The sequence below is a fragment of the Capricornis sumatraensis genome, chromosome 20 (assembly GCF_032405125.1).
Source record: "Capricornis sumatraensis isolate serow.1 chromosome 20, serow.2, whole genome shotgun sequence".
NCBI lineage: Eukaryota > Metazoa > Chordata > Mammalia > Artiodactyla > Bovidae > Capricornis > Capricornis sumatraensis.
This window is the reverse complement of record NC_091088.1, coordinates 35,707,285-35,724,278: the sequence shown is the minus strand read 5'-3', so window position 1 is coordinate 35,724,278 and position 16,994 is coordinate 35,707,285. Positions and strand designations below refer to the sequence as shown.

At 39.2% G+C, this 16,994-nt stretch overlaps 1 pseudogene; it reads left to right on the top strand.

Moving 5' to 3' along the window:
- Window positions 1-2,316: 2,316 nt before the first annotated feature.
- LOC138096749 (flavin reductase (NADPH) pseudogene) lies at window positions 2,317-2,968 on the top strand (annotated as a pseudogene).
- The last annotated feature ends 14,026 nt before the right edge of the window (window positions 2,969-16,994 follow it).

The window sequence follows — 16,994 nt, the reverse complement described above, 5'->3', positions numbered from 1 at the left end:
CACTACAATGACCCATAAAATTTTGAAGTAATATTTGGCCAGTAGTCTTCATTTTTCACACTTTCTATGAATGTGTGAGAAACTGAGGAAAGCAATCCAAAAACAAAGAATTATGTACAAGTATTTATTTTAAAACTCCTGTGTCATTTTTAAAACTCTGTATGTTAGATTTAAAAACTCATTATGTCATTTTCATCAAACTGGCTTAAGGAAAAAGGGATTTATTGGTTATTGTAACTGAAATTTCAGCAGAAGTTCTGCCTCCCATCATTGATATGGGGGCTTAGGAAATTATACAAAGTTTGTGACTTACTTTGATAGACATTCAAAAATTTAAATGAGTTGGTGATTGGAGAATGGGATGAATAGATGGTTGGATGTATGAAAAGCCAACTATGACATAATGTTAATTTTAGAATCTTGGTGGCAAGTAATTAGGTGATTACGGTAAAATAGCTTCATCTTTTCTTTATATACAAAAACATTTCATGACAAAATGTTGTAGAAAAATGTCACCAACCTAGTTTCTTTCTCTTGGGTCTCCTTACTGTGTCAGTGTGTCCGAAAAAGTACTAGCTAAGTGCTTTCAGGTAATTTTGGCAGCAACAGTATGAAATCATTCCTGTCATATTCAAAGAAAAGGTTTTACTGAGTTTGGTTGGCAATGGCTGGATCACACACCCACACCCGAACAGATCACTGGGGTGAGGAGGTTGCAAAGTTCTGATTAGCTAGGAAAGAATCACATGCTCCACTTATGAAGATAGGCTGAGACTCCTCCCAGAATGTAGGGCTGAGAATTCAAAACAGGGGCTTCAGGTGGCTTAACATTCAATTCCTGAAAAATCATTCAGATGTGATATGTAGACCATCAAATGCATGATGAAATGTAATTCCTGATGTTAGAATGAAAACACCTGCCTAGTCACCAAAAATTATCTATTCTCTAAACAAGTTGTGTGTTGTAATACAAATTAATATAATCGTAGGCATTTCACTTGCTTTTGGAAGGCAGTGGTGCTCCTAGAAAAGCTGCAGCAGATGAAAACATGAGTACTCCAAGATTTTTGCGTATAAACACTGGCTCAGAGAAGGGAAAAAAGAATGCAGTGAAACACAGTTGGGTTCACTGAATTGATGTAACAACTAAGCCAATTATTCCTAAACATCTTTAATAATAATCTCTGGTCTATCTTCAGTGAACACTCTTCTTAAAGTTTTATTTATAGAAATAGAGCATGACTCCCAAGTACCACGCTGGTGTGTAGAAAGGTTTTTTGACAAGACTTCTAGGATGAAAATTTATGATGGAAAGTTGTAGCTTCATAATTCCTACAGTGCTGGCTGACCAACTTTCAATCTTTGACATTGGTTACCGCAACAAATAAAATATAACCTGGATTCCTGAAAAAGAAATGTGGCTGACTCTCTGTTATAAGATACAGGTTTGAATCAAGATTAACTTGCGCAAAAAGCTAAAAGTAAGTATTCTGATTTTAATGAAAGTTGTAGCTCAGACAATTATTCGGAAGTCAAGCCAATGTTTTGTATAGAGGTTATAGAAACTCATATGGAACTATATTATATTACTTTAGGTATACAACACACATGCATGCTAAGCCACTTCAGTTGTGTCCAGCACTTTGTGACCCTATGGACCATAGTCCATCAGACTCCTCTGTCCATGGGATTCTCCAGGTAAGAATACTGGAGTGGGTTGTTGTGCCCTTCTCCAGGGGGTCTTCCCAACTCAGGGATCAAACTTGTGTCTCTTATGACCCCTGCATTGGCAGACAGATTCTTTACCACTATCGCCACCTGGAAACAGGTGTGCATTAAATATAGATACCGATGTGAGTAAAGATATAGATACAGATAGGCAAAGAAATTGACATTCCAAGCCTTGAAGTATAAAGAGTTAATTAAGTTGTTTCATTGATACTGGGATTTGTGTTGACATTTTAATCATGAATTATGCCTCTGCATCCATCCTGTGAACAAGCCTTGATAAATAAATTTAACCTCATTTTGTAAATTCAGAAACTGAAGCCTTGCAAGTTGAAGTATCTTGCTGAATTCTACTACCACTAGTATATAGTAGTAGAGTTGGATTTAAACTAAAATCTGAATAATTTAGGGGATCAGAAGACTATGGATGTAGGTTGTAGGTATTTTATTAAAGAAAGTCATCCCAATTTTCAATATATACAACAGATTTTCTCTGACACCAAATAGGAAATTAATTTGAAGAAGAGTCCAAGTCAGTTCTTGTGTGTCTTTTGACTCCAAGGACTCACACCCACACGACCCTGAAGCATGGCTGTTCAGAAGATTGCCCTCTTTGGCGCCATGGGAGGACCAGGCTCACCAACTGGTCAGGCGGTGCAGGTAGGCTATGAGATGACAGTGCTGGTGTGGAACACCTCCTCCAGGCTGCCCACCGAGGGCCCCAGCCAGCCCATGTGATAGAGGGTGATGTCCAGCAGGTGGCTGATACGACTAGACTGTGGCTGGAAAGAACACCATCATCATGCTGCTGGACACCAGCAGTGATCTTGGTCCTGCCACAGTGATGTCTGAGGGTGCCTGGAACATTGTGGGGCCATAAGGGCCCATGACATGGAGCTTGGCCTTCCTACTATGGGACCCATGGAAGGTGACCCCAAGACTGCAGGATGTGACCAATGACCACATTGGATGCACAAGATACTGCAGGAGTTGGGCCTGAGTTTCATGGCTATGAGCCTGCCACATGTAGGAGAACAGCTGCTGAATGGGGCCCCTACTCAGTGACCCTGGATGAATGAGGGCCCTCAAGGTCATCTCCAAACATGAACTGGACCATTGCAGGCTGTGCTGACTCACTGCCAATGAGCACAATGGGAACAGCAACTGCTACTCCCACCAGTACCAACTCTTTCTTGGAGGACAGCACCCAATCAGTCTTGAACCAAGAGCTTCAAATTAAAAAAAAAAAAAAAAAAAAAGAGCCCCCAAATGCAGTTAGTACCTTCCTTTTGTAACTAGTACTTAGACAAAGCAGACTCTTGAATCTGATGCTATTCAGTAGCCCCAGAAATATAATATCTATTGATAATAAATTTTGCCAATTTCTTACAGTCAATTTATCACCATGATTGATGATATTAAATGTGATATCCCATGTATTAAATGAGCCCTCCAGATGATCAGAGTGAAGCCTGTGGGGAGGAGGAACACACTTTATTAGCTATCTTTTTCTGACACAGTGCTGGCATCAATATCTTCAGAGTATTTGCTGCCATGCACGGCTTCGCTTCATCTGCACCAAAACACTTATTTTTCTTTCTTTATGCTCAGTTTGGTTCTTAGTTCAGCTAGACATTTTTTTTTTCTTTCTTCCCCAGCAATAGACATCAGTGGTTTGGTTACAGAATTAAGTCTCAGAAGCACAAGTACAATACTTTTTCAGTGAATCCACAAGACAGAGAAATATTCATAGCAGTTAATAGATTTCTCCAAATTTTACATGTAGTCTGGCTCTAATCCACACAGTCAAAGGCTTTCCTATAGTTAGTAAAGCAGAAGTAGATGCTTTTTCTGGAATTCCGTTGCTTCCTCTATGATCCAGTGAATGTTGGCAATTTGATCTCTGGTTCCTCTGCCTTTTTTAAACCCAGCTTGTACATCTAGACATTCTCGGTTCACATACTGTTGAAGCCTAGCTTGAAGGATTTTGAGCATAGCCTTACTAGCATGTGAAATGAGCACAATTGTCTGGTAGTTTGAAGATTTTTTGGCACTTCCCTTTTTTGGGATTGGAACGAAAACTGATCTTTTTCATTCCTGTGGCCACTGCTGAGTTTTCCAAATTTTCCAAATTTGCTGACATATTGAGTGCAGCATTTTAACTGGTGCTGGAGAAGACCCTTGAGAGTTTCTTGGATTGCGTGGAGAACAAACCAGTCAATCCTAAAGGAAATCAACCCTGACTATTCATTGGAAGGACTGATGCTGAAGCTGAAGCTCCAATACATTGGCTACCTGATGCAAAGAGCCAGCTCATTGGAAAATACCTTGATGCTGGGAAAGATTGAAGGCAAAAGGAGAAGAGGGTGCCAGAGGATGAGATGGTTGGAAGACATCACCAGTTCAATGGAAATTAATTTAAGCAAACTCCAGGAGATAGTGAAGGACAAGGAAGCCTGGCATACTGCCGGCCGTGGGGTCACAGAGTCAGACACTACTACTAAGGGACTGAACAACAACACAGTCTGCCTGTGACCACTCTTTGCAGTCATACTTGGTCACTTAGATATAGGATGCTGCCCTCAGGCAAAATTTGAAGAAGCAATACATGTTTTTTGTTCTCCTCAATTTTGCCTTGTTCCAGCAACACACTTTCTCAGCTGTTTTGTTTCAAATGAGTTTTAACTAAGGGCCCTTTTCTATATGCAGACAATGGAAGAGCAGATGGCACTTTTTCCAGTATATCTTAGCCAAGATTCCACTCTGGAAGCACAGGCAGTTCTTGTTCAATAGCCCTGAAAAAAAATTGGTACAGTTCATCTCACTTGATTTCATGTCAACTATGACTTAGAAAAGCCTTGAACACAAGTTCATTTTTCATTTTCAATAATAGTGACCACTGAGTTCTAACTTTACACCAGGTTTTTTACATTCTTTATGTTAAATGTAACTGCAAATCTACTAAGTAGACACCCTTAATACCTCCATTTTATTTTCCTCTTAGTCTCATTATTTAGCTTCAAAGAGATTGAAAAAAATAAAACCCTGGAATTTAATTGATCTCTTAATGATTAAGTGAACTCAGACAAATAAATATTTTACTTTGAAATCTTTGCAATGGGGATATATGACAAGAATTAGGAAGAGATAAAACATCAAGCTAATACTTCTATTTTCCCTTCTTTTACCCATAACAGATATTGTTACCATGTACAGCACTCTTTCTCTCCTAATAGTACTTAAAGACACATAGCTCTTTGGGAAGTTATTCTTACTTTACAGACCTTGAAAAGTTAGATAACATATATTTACATACCCAATACTTGGCTACCTTAGACATCTCTTCCAAATCTTATATTCTGGATTTCAAGGTATGTCTGCCTCTTAGCTTTTCTACTAATTAAAATCTGTCATTATATATGAAGGGGCTTCTCTGGTGGCTCAGACAGTAAGGAATCTACTTGCAAAGCAGGAGACCTAGGTTCAGTCCCTAGGTTGAGAAGATGCCCTGGAGAAGGGAATCACTACCCACTCCATTATTCTTGCCTGGAAAATCTCATGGACAGGGAAACCTGGCAGACTACTGTCCATGGGGTCGCAAAAGAGTTGGACATGAATTCCATCAAATGTCTTTCACCTGTCTTGTCACTGTGATGGGCGTTTAAGATGTGTGTGTGCCAAGTTACTCAGTTGTGACTGACTCTTTGTGACCCTGTGGGCTGTAGCCCACCAGGCTCCTCTGTCCATGAGGATTCACCAGACAGGAATACTGGAGGAGGGTTGCCTTACCCTCCTCCAGAGGATCCTCCTGACCCAGTGATCAAACCCAGATCTTTTTACGTCTCTTGCATTGGCAGGTGGGTTCTTTATCACTGGAGCCACCATACAAAAGTCAGTAAAAGTCTCTTGCCTCAAGGGTATATCTAGTTATGACTTTCTTTAAACAGCTTACTTTCATTAAGGCAGGAGCATGTTTGAATTTACTCTTTAAATTTATGTGAGGAGAGAAAAATCTTTGCTCATTTGAATTTTGAAGCATATATTTCCTCATGAAGAGTTTCATGAAGGCAGACACAGCAGGCAGAACCGCTGCCCTAACAGATATTTTTGACTTCACCCCTCATGTCAAGCATGACTGAAGTGAACACCTTCATGCTTGCTGCTACATTTTTTTCTGCTAGCAGTCTTGCTCCTTAAGTACTGTGACTGTGTATCTCCATTTCCTGCCTTAAGGATTCAGAAAGCATCCATCTGTCCCTCTGCTTCATTCCCTATTCACTGTGCCCTTAAAACTACCACCAAACTTGGTCAATTTATAGCAGAATTGCATAGAATCCAAGCTCAGAATAGTCCCTGCAATTGAGTGACAAAAGGCTAAATTAGTTCATCTCTTGTTTCTCTGTTTGGCTTAAACCCAGAAGTTTTCTGGGTACCCAGAATCTCAGGAATAAGGTCCTGGAACTGAAACCCAACCCAAGGGCAGTGCTTAGCAAAAATATGGGGTTGCCAAAGCTTAGTTCAGGCTTAGCAAAAAGCTGTCAAGACAAAGGTCATTTGGAAGAGTTAGGGATGAGAGACAAAAAAATCCTATTGGAGTGGGACAGATGCTTGAGAGTAGTTGAAGCAGTAGGTGATGGGAAGAAATCCAGTCAGGCAAACAAAATATTAAGTAGGTGGCAAAAGAGGATATAGCAACAGCAGCCAGCATGGTAAGCAAAAGGAAAAACTTTTGGTAAGTCACTTATTGTATTTATTGAGCTTGTATGCTTTCATTTTTTCCTACTGTATGGTAAGCTCCTTTAGGGCAAGAGGTATTAATATATCTAGTCCACTTTTAAACTCTATTGCTATGAATTAAATTTCTATTACTATGTTCCCATGTAAATGCTTCATAGATGCTTGATAAATTCACATAAGAAATAAATGAATGATTGGATTCCACCATTAAACCATCTTCAGACTCCCATATTTCCTTCTTTATGTTATCTTTCAAGTTTTTACCACTTCAATAATTTTAGGATTTCCTTTTCATGAAGCTTATTTTACTCTTTAAATTTTGTGTAAAAAGGATTATTTTTATTATGAGAATGATAAAGAAAATTAACATAGTCTATGTATCAGGGCAACCTAATACAAATACTAATACAAAAACAAATAGTTGGAGGAATATTTTAAGATTAAAATTAACAAAATGAATGGGAGATTGTGAAAGATGAATGGTGGCAAATACTGAGAAGCACAGCATTATGTTATCAAAGTACTCAGACTTGTGACTTATTACCCAATGCCGAATGTCAACTGCAAAGATGCCAAAGCATTTTAAAAGTATGACACATTGAAAGGCCAGCCTTATCTATCTCACTTAGGCACATTTAAAAAAATTATCAGTTATTTTCCAAGTCTCAAGAGCCATTAATGTATTTAAAATGTATTAAGGAAGTGGCTTCGTACAGTGACTTTGACAGTTTATAAGACATCTTATCTGCAGCATGATAGTTCGCTTTTCTGAGCCTCAGGTCTTCCAGTTATAACTGGGGATATATAATAATTTTTCTTTAACACACACAAAAGGCTTCAAATGAATTGCCTTGTCCAGTGGCTAGAATACAGTGAAAGTGAAAGTGGCTCAGTCATGTCTGACTCTTTGTGACCCCCTGGGACAATATAGTCCATGGGATTCTCCAAGGCAGAATCCTGGAGTGGGGAGCCTTTCCATTCTCCAGGGGATCTTTCCAACACAGGGATCGAACCCAGGTCTCCCTCATTGCAGGCAGCTGATTCACAAGGGAAGCCCAAGAATACTGGCGTGGGTAGCCTATCCCTTCTCCAGTGGGTCTTCCCAATCCAGGAATAGAACCGGGGTCTCTTCCACTTCAGGCAGATTCTTTACCAGCTGAACTACGGTCAGTATCCTGATGCAGGTCTGCATCTTTTTAGATATTCAAGAAGGTAGATATTCAGGAGTTACAGGTAGATGCCTTGGAAAGTGGTTGAAACCGTTAATGTTAGCATAATGATCAGCTGTGGAGTTCAAAAGCAGACCTCCTAACTTGAGGAAAATAGTCCAGAAAATTACACAGGAATATAGCATCCTACCTGAGTATATGAAGGAAACATCCCCATGTCCTGTGGACTATAGGATGAGATTGTGAATAATATGTATGTATCCTAAATTTAAGGTTATTGACACTGGAGGATTGGACTAGAAGATAAATGTTCATTTCATACCAAATTGCCAAAATACAGTGCCCTATGATTAGGTTTCCTAGAAATAATTAGGAGAGAGCCTGATTGCCATGTAAAGGGCCAAGTCCAAGAATTTATGAATAGGAGTATTTTTTTAGTCACTCTTTAAATTTATTTTTTTTTATTTTTTTTAATTTATTTTTAATTGAAGGATGATTACAGTATTGTGCTGGTTTCTGCCATACATCAACAGGGATCACCCCTAGGTATACATGTGTCCCCTCCCTCTTGAGCCTCCCTCCCACCTCCCACCCTTTCCCACCCTTCTAGGTTGTTACAGAGCCCTGTTTTGAATTCCCTGGGTCATACAGCAAATTCCCACTGGTTCTTTATTTTACATATTTTAGTATATATGTTTCCATACTCCTCTCTCCATTCATCCCACCCTCCTTCCTGTCCACCCCTGTGTCCATAAGTTTATTCTTTATGTCTATGTATCCATTGCTGCCCTGCAAATAGGTTCACCAGTACCATCTTTCTAGATTTCATATATATATATGTTGATATACAATATTTGTTTTTCTCCTTGTGACTTATTTCACTCTGTATAATGAGCTTTAGTTTCATCCACCTCATTAGCACTTACTCAAATGCATTTGAATAGGAGAATCTTTGAAAGTGAAAATCACTTACTTGTGTCCGATTCTTTGTGACCCCATGGAATTAGTCCATGGGATTCTTCAGGCCAGAATGCTGGAATGGGTAGCTGTTCCCTTCTCCAGGGGATCTTCCCAACTCAGGGATCAAACCCGGGTCTCCTGCATTGCAGGCAGATTTTTTACCACCTGAGCCACTAGGGAAGAACAGGAGAATCTTTAGCAACATAAAATTAAGCTGTCAAAACACATTGGTACACAGAATTGATTCCTCTGGAATCCAGTTCAGAAGAATAAATGTTATATCTAATTAAGTCTTCACAATAATTCTGTGAGTATCTCCATTTTAGAGCTAAAGAAACTGAGTTACACATCAAAGGAAACAGTGCCGTAAGAATCCCGTAGTTCCATCTATTCATTACGTACCTGTGATTATGTCCCTTTCTCTCTGCATTTCATTATTCCCATCTGTAAATGGAAGAAAAATAAAATTCACATCTCTAAAAAGTATTCATCCTGATCTATCACTTAATATAGGACTAGGAGTACATGCAGAAAAGGAAAAGAGAGAAATGGATGATTCAATATAATAATTGTATCCCTCAATTAATTGGTTATAAATATAAGTTCCCTGTATAAAAACAAGTTTAATGTTGGAATTATGAGCACCAAAATCCTATTTCTATCTTTTTCTTCAAGTAAGTCCACACACAAATGCTGGGCATTTAGTAAAGACCATACAACACAAATTTGTTCTTGCCCCCTGCTGAAAATTTGCTTCATTTCTGATCTTGTCTGCAGCCTGTACCATTTATCTCAGTGACAGAAAAAGAAACTTGGGATTAGCTATTAACCAGTAAATAGTATAGCCCCCAAGCTTCTTGGCAGTGCCACCTGGAAATACAAATAATCACAGACTCCCTAGGGTAGGAGACCATGTCCTTGGTCAATGAGGTGAGAAGAGGACAGAGGGTAATGAGCAGACCGCCTAGTATTTTTCTTATTTTATTCCCCTGCTGTTCTAATGTGAAGCCAGGTTAAGGACATAGGACACATTTTAGAGATTAGTTATAGTTAAAATTATAACAGCCAATAAGATTTAATGCTTAAATTAGGCACATATCATTCATTAATTTATTCATTCTTCCATTCAGTCATTTGAAAAATATCTACTGAGCACCTTCTTTGTATCAAGTTTGGTCAACAGCAACAAAGGACACAGAAACAAATAGGGTTTCTGGCTTCAAGAAGCTCATACCATAGAAGGGCTATGCACAGTAAACATTTATTCATTTTTTCACAAATAGTTTTATGTGCCTAATAAATCACAGATGGTCAGTATACAAGCTAGCTAGTAAGGCTTTGAAGCTCCGAACAAAAGAGAGCCACGTGGAGTTTAGAGTATGAATTCCTACCTAATGAAGCTATCAGTTTGTGAAATATTATGAGGAGTCTACAGTGGTTTTCCATCAGCTCATTTCAGTTCAGTTCAGTTCAGTTCAGTCGTGTCCGACTCTTTGCGACCCCATGAATCGGAGCACGCCAGGCCTCCCTGTCCATCACCAACTCCTGATGTTTACCCAAACTCATGTCCAGCAATAGTCGATGATGCCATCCAGTGATCTCATCCTCTGTCGTCTCCTTCTCCTCCTGCCCCCAAATCCCTCACAGCATCAGGGTCTTTTCCAATGAGTCAGCTCTTCGCATGAGGTGGCCAAAGTATTGGAGTTTCAGCTTCAGCTTGTCAAATTCATCCTCATCCTCAGGGCCTTGGCTTTTGCTGTCCCCCTTATCTGGATTGCCGTTGCTCACCTCTTCATGTGATTGGCTCTTCTCTCACATTTAGATCTCAATGCAAATCTTACCTTCTCAGGAATTAGATTCTTGGCCAGCCAATGCAAAGCAAACTTTGCCTCTTCCCTTGATTTTTCTCATTAAACTTGGTTTCATTGTTTTCAAAGCATTTAATATAAAAGTGTCATGTTTATGTATTTTTTGTCAGTTTATTTATATGTGTTCCCTATAAATACATGTTGCTTGAATGGATGGCTTGAATAAATGAATAGTTCAATGAGGACATAGGAAAGGAGCATCTTATCCTGCCTATGAGAGAAAGGAAGACCTCACGCAAAAGAGTGTCATCTTCCATGAGAAAAAGTTATGTTAAACCAGAAATTGGCCAAAGCAGAGGCATTTCCAGGCTATAGAAGCACAATGTTCAAAGGCATCGCATACTAGGGAGTGTGTGTCAGTGTGTCAAGTGTCCCTGGACTTGTGATTATGTTGGGAAGTGACAAAGGAGGCTGGATAGAAGGCAGTGGGAAGACCAAGATGACACTGATTTGCCGAGCTGCCTGGACTTCATCCTGAGAAGAACAGGGAGACACTGAATCGTTTTAAAGGAGGTAGCACAAACACAAGACTTGCATTTCACCACAATTGATGTGGTAGGAAGAGGAGTGTCCTAGGTGGCACTAGTGGTTAAGAACCTGCCTGCCAGTGCAGAAGACATAAGGGATGAGAGTTTGATCCCTGGGTTGGGAAGATCCCCTGGAGGAGGGCATGGTATCCCGTTGCAGTATTCTTGCCTGGAGAATCCCATGGATAGAGGAGCCTGGTGGGCAATGGTCCATAGGGTCTCAAAGGGTCAAACATGACTGAAGCCACTTAGTATGCATTCATGCAAGGAGAGGTACGTTGGTAGAAGGTAAACATGAAACAGGTGGCTTTAAGTCTCTTTAAACTGTACTTGAAGCTAATGCCAAGGGAATGATAAAGCTCTAGAATGGTGGAGATGAGAAAATGTGAATTCATTTATTAAGAATGTAGAAATGATGTCACAGGGTAACACTGTGGGAGTGAAAGAGAATAATGATGACCGCAGTTCTACCTGGAATATTGTGTAGTCAGTTGTGACATTATAGTTCATAAGCCATGGGATTAGAGTACATGAAAGAAAGTGGATGTTGGGATTGAAGACAAGAAATTATTCAATAGAAACTTGCTCTCTTTGCAGTGGCCTTGGGATATTAAAAAGAAACTGGCATACATTTATCAAAGCTGTAGAGAGTTCATATTTGGAATTAAATTTGGAGTATGATAATTCAGTTTACCTATTGAAAGACAAAATAGATTCTCAGGGTGCTTTAAATCTCAAACTGTCCCTTAAGTATGATGGCAATACATTCTTATTACCTAAAGATTCTTATCACTTAATTTAGCATTATTTTAGAAAAGGTCTGGTTAGTTCAATTTATCTCTAATTCTGAAAGTCAATAACTGAGTAGGAATCTTATCTCTATGTCAACAGTCATCATATGAAGGATTGACTAAAAATATACTTATCAGTGGAAATTATAAGGGCTATGGCAACAGGCAAACCTGGATTTAAATTGTGCTTCTCTTTCTGTCACTAGATAGATCTTCTTGGACAGGTTTGTTTGTTTGTTTTCTCCTTTTAAACTCCTCTGTGCATGTATTGTTTTTTCATTTTAGCACAAGAGGGATAGCAATGAATTTATACAGTATTGGTACAGGAGACCCTGATGGCATATATATGGCCTGATGCAGAGTGAGATAGTCAATAATGGTTCTTAATTAATTTCATGATTATAATGATGTCATCATGTGGTTCAGACCAAAATCTTCCTTGGAGTAATAAAAGTCAGCTCTTCTTCTGGCTTTTAACAACGGCATAGAAGGGCATTTCTACCCCAGTCCTTATTCACAGAGATGGGGCCCTTTGCCTTTTGCAAAAGGGAATGCCAGAACGAAAAGGCCGAAATGACTTTTATTTTCCTATTTCTGTATAGCACGAATGGTGTAATGTTATCAGCAGAGATAATACTGCCTGTAAATAGCCCTTGAGTGAATTTGGTTGGCAAAATCGCGGGAGAAGATTGACAGGATCTTAAACAGCAGTAGTCAGGGAGGCCGTGGCTGGAGTATTGACAGCGGGTGATTTCGTGAGTAATGAAGAAGGTTATATGATTAAGTTTCCCGAAGCGTGCAGTGCCTGCCGTGAGCACTTGCTGCTGATCGCCACCCTTCTGTGTTGCTGACTAGCCTCACTGCTTTCCAGGCAGGATCAATAGGATTAGAGGATTTGCGCAGAAAGCTTGCCTGTGGCTTCTTGTTAAGGGTGTAGGGTGCCTTATAGTTCTCCTCTCTGGCGTTTTGCACTGTTCCATGTATTAATCACATACAAAGTCATCTTTTGGCTCTATTTTATAACTGTTTTTCTTCTATTACTTTTTTTTTAGAACTTCAGATTTACCTTTATCCCCCCTAAAAACAGGATAATGCCCAAGACAGCATCCAGTATGGCCAAATCCTGTGCATTCTTCTTCAAGGCATAGCTCTTTTGTCACCTCCACCGGGGAGCCTTGAGGTCACAACCTTGGTTAGAATGACACATTGTGTGCCTAAGTCTTCGTACATTTGCCACCTGGCAAATCACCTGCCCATACTTGTTTTCCTCACTAGATTGTTAACTTCTCTGACAACAATTGTGTTTTATTAATCTTTGTAACCTCTCTACCTAATTATATATATCCCATAGTATATGTTTAATGAGCATTTGCTCACTTTTTAAACCATATGCTAAATACTCTAAATGAAAGTAATTTATTCATTGGTGAAAGAAGAAATATCTCAGTACCAACCCCATGGAGTTGTTGTGAAGATAAAGTAAGCTTCAGAGAGGTTTTTAAAAATAGGAGCCAATGATAGAGGTAAGCAGTGAGACCAGTATTCAAATATGGATCTTGTGAATTCGAAGTCTATACAACTGACCATTTTCTTCTATTCTTTCTTGGAAAGACACATTGCATGAATTAAGTATAATACATTTATATATTTTTAAATCTTTTTAAAATATTTAAAACAGTCCTCACTACACTCCTCTGAGACCTAATTTACCTACCTCTGAATTAGGTAAATAGCTGTTCTTCTGCATGCCTGTAAAGGTCAATGACTTGTCCCATGGTTAAGTAAACCAGCAGACAAGGCAAGTTGAGAAAAGATGAGTGAAAATGAATCAGTCTAGTCATTCCATCTCATTCTTCCTCCACCTGGGAAAAAGCTGTCTTCATATAAACATGGCACTGATAGCAGACATGTGTCAGAGTCTCAAATGGCATCCCCCTCTTTCTTGCATATCCCCAGGTATTGATGTTCATTAGGCTTAGGCATCGTGGGCCAAGTCTGATTACTCTCACAACATCCCTTCCCCAGATAGTCCAAATTCAGCAACCCAGCTGCCTCCATTTCCTCTGGTTGCTTGCTGAGCCTTCCACTTTCTTCTTAAGTGCCTGGCAGGCAATCACAGGATGAAAGAGATGAAAATAATGTTTTTTTTAAAAAACTAATACACCTATATTAAGTTATTTTAAAGCTTCAGTCTTAGAGAGGGAGGAAAGTACACTTAAGCATTTATAATTCAGCAGACAGGGCTTATCTGGTGGCTCATTGGTAAAGAATCTACCTGCCAATGTGGGAGATGCGGGTTCGATCCCTGGGTCAGGAAGATCCCCTGGAGAAGGAAATGGCAACCCACTCCAGTATTCTTGCCTGGAGAATTCCATGGACAGAGGACCCTGGTGCTACAGTCCATGGAGCTGCAAGTCAGATATGACTAAGCCGCTACACAACAACGAAAATCCATCAGACAATCCTCATTGCACACCCCAATCTATTTTGTACATTGTATTTCCTATGTTTGTTCCAAGTATAAGAGTTTCTCCATAACTGTGTCTAATAATTGTATCAGATTGATCAGTTAATTAGCAATGACAAACATTTACTATGAGAGATTAAATGAATTTTATAAGCAAATCCCCCTTATTAATATTGCAGATTTATAGTAAATGCACAGCCAAACCTATCTCCTCTGAAATTGTTTTGGCTTAATGAAACAGTGTCTGTCACAACTCTGAAAATTCTGTAATATCCAAATTAATGTGTAAACAAGATCCAGTATTTTTATTTTGTGAACTATAAAAAATCAATATTTAACTCACAGAAACATTTAGAAGACAGTATTTGCTGCAACAAAGTCTGTTGTATTCATTTGTGTACCTCCAAAGCAAGGTCTAGAAAATGCCTAATATTTATTTGTATGTATGCATGTTTCAATATTTGCATTTTGTAGGGAAAGAAGTAGTGAATGAATAATATATAACATAAATAAGTATACAAATAATGTTTCATATTTTTAAAATAAATAAAAATTAATGAATGGGGAATTAATGTAGACATATGATGATAAAGAAGGGAGTTTGACCTGATAATGTGATATTTGAGCAGACATCCAAGTGAATTGAAGAATGTGGGCCATGAAGCTATTTGGAGAAGTATTTCTCATGGTAAACACTGAAATAAATAAAGTTGAAGGTAGATATTTAGGAAAGAGAGAGAAAGAGTGGGTCTGAAGTGATACTCTTTAAATTTCTCTTTTATTTAAGAAAGTAGAATTGTCATTTAGTGTGTACTCTTCAGAAGTAGGGATGGTTACCTGCTCTCCTCCTCCCTCCTCTCCCCATCCCCTGACATAGTTAGGGACTGACATTGTTCTGGGCTGCTTTAGTGCTGGTGGGCTTAACCAAGTGAGAAGAACTTGACTGGTCTCTGACAGAGGAAAAAGACTGTGTTAGAACTGGGTCTGTGCCCATTTCTGGAGCATACAGTCAAATGAAAATATTGAATTCTACCAGAGGTCATGGATACTATGTGCTGTGCTTAGTCACTCAGTCATGTCCAGCTCTTTCTGACCCCATGACTGAAGTCTGCCAGGCTCCTCTGTCCATGGGGATTCTCCAAGCAAGAATACTGGAGTAGGTTGCCATGTCCTCTTCCAACGTAGATAATATAGTGGGGCTATATTGTGGAATTCAACTCCTATAGAATTTTTTTTAACTTTCACTTGTATAGTTGCATATAACATATGATATCTATCAATTCAACATAAAGTTGACTCTTGAGAAAAGCGAGTTAGAACTGTACAGGTCCACTTATAGACAGATGTGGGTTTTTTTAATAGTAAATGTTACAGTACTGCCCAGTCTGTGGTTGGTTGAATCCACAGATATGGAGGAAGCATGAATACAGAGGGCCTACTATGGGTTACATGTGGATTAACCCTCGTGTCTGGCAAGGGTCAACTGTATAATCGTGTTTTGTTTTAATGAACTTACATGTAATTTCTTATAGGTAAGACTATTTTCAGTGTTGGTGATTATCTACTACACAGGGTTAACAGCATCCTTCTAAGATTCATGTCCTTTTGCAAACCTCAGAATGTAACCTTATTTGGAAATAGGTGTTTGCAGATATGATTTAGTTAATATGAAGTCATACTGGAGTAGGATGGGCCTTTAATCCAACAAGACTGTGTCCTTATAAGAAGAGTAAAAGAGTCACAGGCACACGTCTTGGTATGGAGTCGGAGACTAGAGTTACATAGCTGCATGCCAGGGAGTGTTAGGATTGTCAGCAGTCACTGGAAGCTAGAAGAGAAGCATGGGCTGATCCCCCGCTGACATGTGAAGAAGGAACCGAACTTACCGATACCTTGATCTCTAGCTTCTTTCCTTCTAAACTGTGGAAGAACGTGTTTCTGTTGTGTTGTGCCTCCCACATTTGTGGTACTTTTTTACAGTGACACTAAGAGACAAATATTCTGTTACCAGGTCTTAGGCTGGCTGTCTAGCCAGGACTATTTCGTTTGGTGTGTTGTTCCCACCCACATACAAGATTATAAAGTTATATACATGCTATTTATTTAACAAATGTTGGACACCTATCATAATCTTGGCAGTCAGCTAGGTGTTAGGAATACAGGTGTGAATGAAAGAAATGAAGGAATGCCCCTGTGGAGATTGATTATACAGTAATGTTTACACATTCTTGTTACATGTAGTAGATTGCAGGACTTTTGACTTTGGAATGCAGAAAAATGTAAGACAAGAAGGAGCTTGGCAAGAATTATTGAAACCACATGAAAGTATCAGGATTATAGAGTACAATGGTTTCCTATACAAATAAATATTTATAATTAAACTAATAACCCAGAACTCAAATATGGTAGGATTCTGACAAAAAGTTTTATTTCCTCGTTCTTAGTTCAGTTCAGTTCATCAGTTGCTCCGTTGTGTTGACTCTTTGTGACCCCATGGACTGCAGCACACCAGGCCTCCCTGTCCATCACCAACTCCTGGAGTTTACTCAGATTTATCTCCGTTGAGGTAGTGATACCAGTCAACCATCTCATCCTCTGTCATCCCCTTCTCCTACCGCCCTCAATCTTTCCCAGAAATCAGGGTCTTTTCCAAGGAGTCAGTTCTTCACATCAGGTGGCCAAAATATTGGAATTTCGGCTTCAGCATCAGTCCTTCCAATGAATATTCAAGACTGATTTCTTTTAGG